The 7,084-nt window shown below is 46.9% G+C and overlaps 1 long non-coding RNA gene across 1 annotated transcript; it reads right to left on the bottom strand.

Moving 5' to 3' along the window:
- Positions 1 to 200: 200 nt before the first annotated feature.
- Positions 201 to 6,802, bottom strand: LOC147123313 (uncharacterized). The gene is made up of 2 exons (XR_015074206.1): positions 6,514 to 6,802; positions 201 to 3,065 (listed from the first exon to the last, which is right to left on the bottom strand). It is a non-coding gene; the product is annotated as an uncharacterized LOC147123313 (long non-coding RNA).
- Between the last annotated feature and the right edge of the window lie 282 nt (positions 6,803 to 7,084).

Genomic DNA, 7,084 nt, shown 5'->3' with positions numbered 1-7,084 from the left:
GTAATTTTCGTTTTTTTCGGAAATGGGAACTGCATGTGTCGTGAGGGGCATAGATAGTTAAGTGCCAGGAATGTTTGGATGTGGGGAATCAGGGAAAATTTGCTCACCAAGGATCATTGCTACCTCTAGCAAGCTATCAGTATCACAGGGGGGCCTGTAAGATTCGAAATTTTCAGCAATAATCACGCAAGAAAACAGGATAAAATAAGACAGTTTATTGACCAAAGTAAGCTTGCACAGAAAAACCTTTGATAAAAGGGCATACAAAATGGCCGCCGGGCCTCGTGATCAGTTTCTGGACCATTTGATTTCTGTTACTGCAAGCCAGACAGGCTTGTGGATTGAAAACAGTAAGCCCGCGAAAGCCAGTATCGGGAAACCGAAACTCAGGGAAACAGCATACATATTCAATGGATTCTAAGTACAGGACGGTTTCAGGCAAACAGGATGGGGCCCATCAAGATATGGGCAGACAATGCATGAACACTTATACCCATTTAATGTACAAAGGAGAAACCGTTTAACAGCCATCAAGGGAAATCTCCAGACCGATCAATATGCGAACCGAGTCACGGTGACAATGTAAAAGACATTAAAAGACATTATCGGCCAGGAAGGCCAGTTAAGTTATCACCGGCTCCCGTTACAAGACAAAGCGCCCCTGCAAAGATTTCTGCCCGCCAAAATATTACAAAGACTGGACTATGATCTGGCGGGAGATAAGGCTGGCCCAAAAGGGCATAAATATGGATTTTGAAAAGTCCATCAGCCTGGCCTGCCCTGCCCTGCCCTCTCTTCCACCTCGGTAGCTTCGGAATCGATACAGACGCTTCAGACGGACAACTTCGGGAAAAAGACAACATGGTCGGTGTTCAGCCAGACAAGGCTCGGCCACGACGGGATGACGATGAGGGTGGCCCGGGTGCTGTTGTCGGGAGATCATCGACGACCCAGGCCGAAGGAGAAGGCACCCTTGGGAAAAACCGACGATCCAGGTCGGATAAAAAGGACATTCCGAGCCTAGCCAGGCAAGGCCTCGACACATGCATCCATTTCTCCAACATCACATTGGTGGTAGGGACTGTTCCATGAACCCAAATCCACAACAGACTTGGTGGATTTCGGCCATGACGAGTGCTCATCGAGGCTGTGTCCACTGCCTCATCGCCTGAGAGAGAGAGAAAAACAAGCTGCGCCAGAAGTTTCCAAATCCACGTGATGACGGAAAGCTGTGCCAGAAAGGCTGCGAACCCCTCCTTTTGCGATTCTGATAGTGGTGAGCATGATCCCGAGTTCCTCAAGTCGAAACTTAGTTTAGGTATTTAGGTGAGGGAGTAAGGTTAAATCGTAATGTGTTTCCCCTTTTACGCTATGCCGTGTGTTCCCCATTTCCATAGAGTCAAGTTCATAAATTTGTGCATGATTGTAGTTACTTTAATCTGTGCCTATGACATGTATTTTGTAATGCTTCAAACTGTTTAAAATAAAAACATCCATTTCGTGCTATTCAACCTGGTCTATTGAGTCCTTTCTCTGCACTACAGTTCTCTGCATCTAAGTCCAAGTTCTAGAACCGTAGGGGAGAGTGGGTCAAACCACTCAAGGGTAATTATTGCACAAAGCCTGGCAGGAGACCAGAATGAGCAAGAGAAACCCCCTACACAGTCCGGATATCAGGCCATTAGGTGCGATAAACGGCCATCTAAATCCAGTTAACTTAGATTGCTATAATCATTTAAAACAGCCCACCAAAATTAGAACAATGAACTAACCTGATTTGGCGCACAGATAAGGGGCTATCGAGAGGAGTATAACTGCAGGCCCCGGGTAGCAATCTCGCTCTGCTCTCTTGGCCCTTGGCTCTGGTCTCTCGACTCTTGTCTGGCTTGGGGGTGCCGCTGCTCGCACTCATGCCCTGGCCGCGTGGCGGGTTCTCTCCTCGCTCCCCGTAGCAGAGTTTCAACAACTAAGGACACCATACCAATTGCAGGGGAGGGGAATGAGACCCGAGTCCCTAGTCATCCAGGACACCCAGGCCGCAAAGAGGGGCAAGATGAAACTGAGTGGGCATCCCAGGGCTTGTATAGTGACCGAACGAGATGAGACGAAGAGTAAGGTAGACCTGACAAAGAGCAGAGAAGGGCAGCAGAAGATGTATTAATTAAAAACCCGAGCGCCGAGTTATAAGCTGACGCTCGGGGAAGAAAGTATCTGAGGACAGTGAGACGAAATTGGTTGGGCGAACCCTGCAACTAAGTTGGTGCTTGGGGGCAAGCCTCTCGTTGAACATTGCGAATAAACGCAGGTGTCCACGCCATGATGAATATGCTGCGTTCTAAAGATGGGTAGTAAAATCTAAGCAGTAAAAACTGCTAATCGTCTCATTGATGTAAGGTTACCGCCGACGACCGCCCGAGGGAGAAGAAGAGGAGAACCCATCGCGATGAGTCGACGACGGCAGCGGAGGAGAAGAAGGTGTGTTGCAGCAGCAGCTCCAGCACTGCACCCCTGAAGACCACGTGGTGATGTTGTACCTAAGAGGACAGATAACCAAACCTCAAAACCTGCTTGTCGTTAACAGTTGGCTTTGCTTTGGATTGGTGAGCATGAATTCTGGTCCCTCATAGCTTAATCTAGTTAGGTGTAGGGGTGGGATCAGGATTAAGGGTTTTGTTAAAGTAATTGTTTTTCCCTCGATATGCCGTTTGTTCCCCATTCCCTGTATAAGTATTTTGTATTTGCCTGTATTTTATACTAGTGACTTCTCATAAGACTGTTTAATTTCTGTTTTAATAAAATCTTGGTTTTCTTATATCCAAACCACCTGTCTACTCGAGTCTTTCTGTATCGCCGCCTGTACCTAAGTCCGGTGTCTAGAACCCAGGGGTATGGGAGCGATTCGAACCACTCACCAACAGTCAGGGCCATAAGTGACTGGGCGCACATGCCACACCCACCACCCCCAACACAAGCTCAGAACAGAAAAATTCCCATCTTCATATCTTCTTGCTATCATTTACTTGCAAGCTGTGGGAATTGTTCTCAGCGTCTCTCTTGCGCAGGATCTAATGGTAAAAGATGAAGAAGTGTAAGAAGGTATCAGATGGCACCAGAGATGAACTGGTCGCACCCACCATTATTTAAAATAAAATGTATTAATTCTCAGGATGTGGGCATCACTGGCAAAGCCAGTATTTATTGCCTATCCCTTGAGAAGGTGGTGGTGAGCCTTCTTCTTGAACCACTGCAGTGCACCCCACAATGCTTCGGATAGGGAGTTCCAGGATTTTGATACCAGGACCAGTTAGCTGGCAATGATGGATGAGCTGTGCCAACTGCTTTAAGGAGTTGTAGGTAATCTCCAGCAAAAGGATGGCACTACCAGTGACAATCAAGGCAACCATGGCCCTTAAGTTTAATTCCTCTGGTTCTTTCTAGGTTAGGGGACTGCAGATGTAGACTTGATGGCCGGGATCTTACCTGAGGAGGTGTACTGGGGACAGGTCTGCTGTTTTCTGGGTTCTAGTCCCACCCCCAGTGATGTCTGATGACCTGACGCTATTTTCCCCTGATTGGCCTTGATAAGCCCGCCCTGCGGGCTTGCCGGCCAATTAAGGGAAAGCTGGTGTCAGATGGCGTCAGTGCATGATGCTTCATCTGCCAGTTTTGTTAAAGTGACAGGCCCCATAACTTTTTGACAGATGATTTGACAGTGTTCGACAGCATTGAGGTGCTTTCAAACACTGACAATCACTGTCCAAAGGTGAGCCCTTACACCCAGGCTCACCAATGACTTTCCTTAGGAGAAAACAGATGGCAGCTGCATGTGAGATTGTAGAAGCCATCTGTCAATTCTCCCAATCAGATGAGGCTTCACAGAAACATCAAATCTTGTCACTTGCAGATACATAGAAACAGAATAAAACTATTTCTCACTACATTCTCTCATCTGTCATATTTATCTGTACACCATGGCACCCATCACACTACCTCTGCAGCTGTCATTTGCACACTTACACTGCAGCAGACCCACAGCTCACCTCGCTGACCCTGGTGGGGTTTCCCGCCATTGGGAAGTCCACATCAGCGGGCTGAAAATGGGGAAACGCCTCTTAACTGCCTGTTAACTACCTGGATAGCATTGTCCGGATCAGGAGTGGGAACAGATCGGGAACGTTTTCCTCGTGATTCTCAGTGTACCATTTCTGCCCAATGGAGCCAGTGAAAATCTCCGAGTCAACAGTAAGCATTTAGATGTGTGCACCCCACAATTTTTCATTGATTCCAATGGAAGGAAAATTGCGATGTGCACATTGCCCAATTCTCAATATGCACTCCTGACATGCAAAGCTCTGCGCTGGGAGCACTAAAGACAAAGATTTATTCTAAAATAAGCATAAATACTTCAGCATATAAAATGAAGTGGATCACAAAATTGCAACCCAGCAGCAATTAGGTACAGGGTTTGCTCATCCAATTTTCTGATTCCCCCAGTACTGTTTATATACACTCTCCTGGTGCAATTGATTGCAAAATTGAGTATATTCAAGGCTGAGATCGATAGATTTTTGGACTCTAAGGGAATCAAGGGATATGGAGATCGGGCAGGAAAGTGGAGTTGAGGTCAATGATCAGCCATGATCTTATTGAATGGCGGAGCAGGCTCGAGGGGCATGGCAGATGCATGGCAGATGCAGTATAATGTGGATAAATGTGAGGTTATCCACTTTGGTGGCAAAAACAGGAAGGCAGATTATTATCTGAACGGCAATAGATTGGGAGTAGGGGAAGTGCAACGAGACCTGGGTGTCCTTGTGCACCAGTCGCTGAAGGTAAGCATGCAGGTGCAGTAGGCGATTAAGAAGGCAAATGGTATGTTGGCCTTTGTAGCGAGAGGATTCGAGTACAGGAACAAGGATGTCTTGCTGCAGTTGTACAGGGCCTTGGTGAGACCACACCTTGAGTATTGTGTGCAGTTTTGGTCACCTTATCTGAGGAAGGATGTTCTTGCCATGGAGGAAGTGCAGCGAAGATTCACCAGACTGATACCTGGGATGGCAGGAATGATGTATGAGGAGGGATTGGATCGATTGGGCTTATACTCGCTGGAGTTTAGACGAATGAGAGGGGATCTCATTGAAACTTATAAAATTCTAACAGGACTAGACAGACTAGATGCAGGAAGGGTGTTCCCGATGGCGGGGGAGTCCAGAACCAGGGGTTACAGTCTAAGGATAAGGGGTAAGCCATTTAGGACAGAGATGAGGAGGAATTTCTTCACCCAGAGAGTGGTGAACCTGTGGAATTCTCTACCACAGAAGGCAGTTGAGGCCAATTCATTAAATATATTCAAGAAGGAGTTAGATATATTTCTTAAGGCTCAAGGGATATGGGGAGAAGGCAGGGACAGGGTACTGAATTTGGATGATCAGCCATGATCTCATTGAATGGTGGAGCAGGCTCATGGGGCTGAATGGCCTACTCCTGCTCCTATCTTCTATGTAACAGAATATTTTTTAATTGGTGTGAAACTTTCAAATGTTGGTGTTCAGAGAGATTTGGGTGTCCTCGTGCAAGAAACACAGAAAGCTAGCATGCAGGTACAGCAAGCAATAAGGAAGGCAAATGGCATGCTGGCCTTTATTGCAAGGGGGTTGGAGTATAAGAGTAAGGAAGTCTTGCTACAATTGTACAGGGCCTTGGTAAGACCACACCTGGAGTACTGTGCACAGTTTTGGTCTCCTTATCTAAGGAAGGAAATACTTGTCTTGGAGGCGGTACAACGAAGGTTCACTAGATTGATTCCTGGGATGAGAGGGCTGTCCTGTGATGAGAGATTGTGTAGAGTGGGCCTATACTTTCTGAAGTTTAGAAGAATGAGAGGTGATCTCATTGAAATATACAATATTCTGAAGGGGATTGATAGGGTAGATGCTGAGAGGTTGTTTCCTCTGGCTGGACTGTCTAGAACTAGGGGGCATAGTCTTAGAATAAGGGGTCAGCCATTAAAGACCGAGATGAAGAGGAATTTCTTCACTCAGAGGATTGTGAATCTTTGGAATTCTCTGTCCCAGAGTGCTGCGGATGCTGGGTTTTTGAGTATATTCAAGGCTGAGATAAATGGATTTTTGGACTCTAGGGGAATCAAGGGATATGGAGATCGGGCAGGAAAGTGGAGTTGAGGTTGATGATCAGCCATGACCTTATTGAATGGTGGAGCAGGCTCGAGGGGCTGTATGGCCCACTCCTGCTCCTATGTCTTATGTTCTTATCATGGGGAGACCTGTGGGACGACACAGCAGCCAAACCTGCCACTTGAAAAGATAAGCAGCTGCAGTGCAAAACGGACTGCTGATTCATCATTGGCCAATTTTGTTCAGTCATGCCTCAGCATTCATCACCAAGCAATTGAAAACCCGAGTTGGCACTCGCCATGCAAGAATGGTAAACACATGAAAGTTGTGCAAATTAATACATTTTCAGAAATATTTTCATAAACACCCATGTGCATACCGTTGGTGAACTACAAAGGTTTCCTTTTCCTTCCCTAGCACTCCGATGTGTGCAACCCCTGTGGTTTTAGCAGAGTTAGTGGCAGGCTGCCCTGATCCCTGTCCCGACTTTTGAGATGCTTGCGGGTGATGTTGGAGCCTGTGAAGGCCACGCCAAATACTGCTCCACCTGCAGCTTTGCAGGGCAGACTTGGCCAGATGGGGAGAAGATAACGGCCCAGTAATTCCGGGCACAACGCGTGAGTAAGGACGGGGTACTCACGCGCGTGCCCGGAGGAATTGACGGTTTTCAGCATGCACAGCGCATGCGCTGAAAACCGGCATTTCCTGTCCTCTGACCCAAGGGGTTAAGAGGCTGAACACATGCGCGGTATCGGGCAGTGCGTGCGACTTGGATTTCCTCTATTTTTAGAGAGTTGCGCGTGTGTAAAGGCCTCCGGTATTTACGCATTGAAAAACCACACGTAAGTACTTAGTTTTACAGGTAAGTGGTCTATTATACAATTGAGAATTTTTTTTCCCACAGGTTTGTTATTTTTAAAGAATTTACAGTAAGGTAAGTTTAGTTTTAG

This window comes from Somniosus microcephalus, chromosome 2 (assembly GCF_052327205.1).
Source record: "Somniosus microcephalus isolate GS21.2 chromosome 2, FLI_Smic_1.0, whole genome shotgun sequence".
Taxonomy (NCBI): Eukaryota; Metazoa; Chordata; class Chondrichthyes; order Squaliformes; family Somniosidae; genus Somniosus; species Somniosus microcephalus.
The sequence above is the reverse complement of the archived record's forward strand: the minus strand, read 5'-3'. Positions and strand labels throughout refer to the sequence as shown.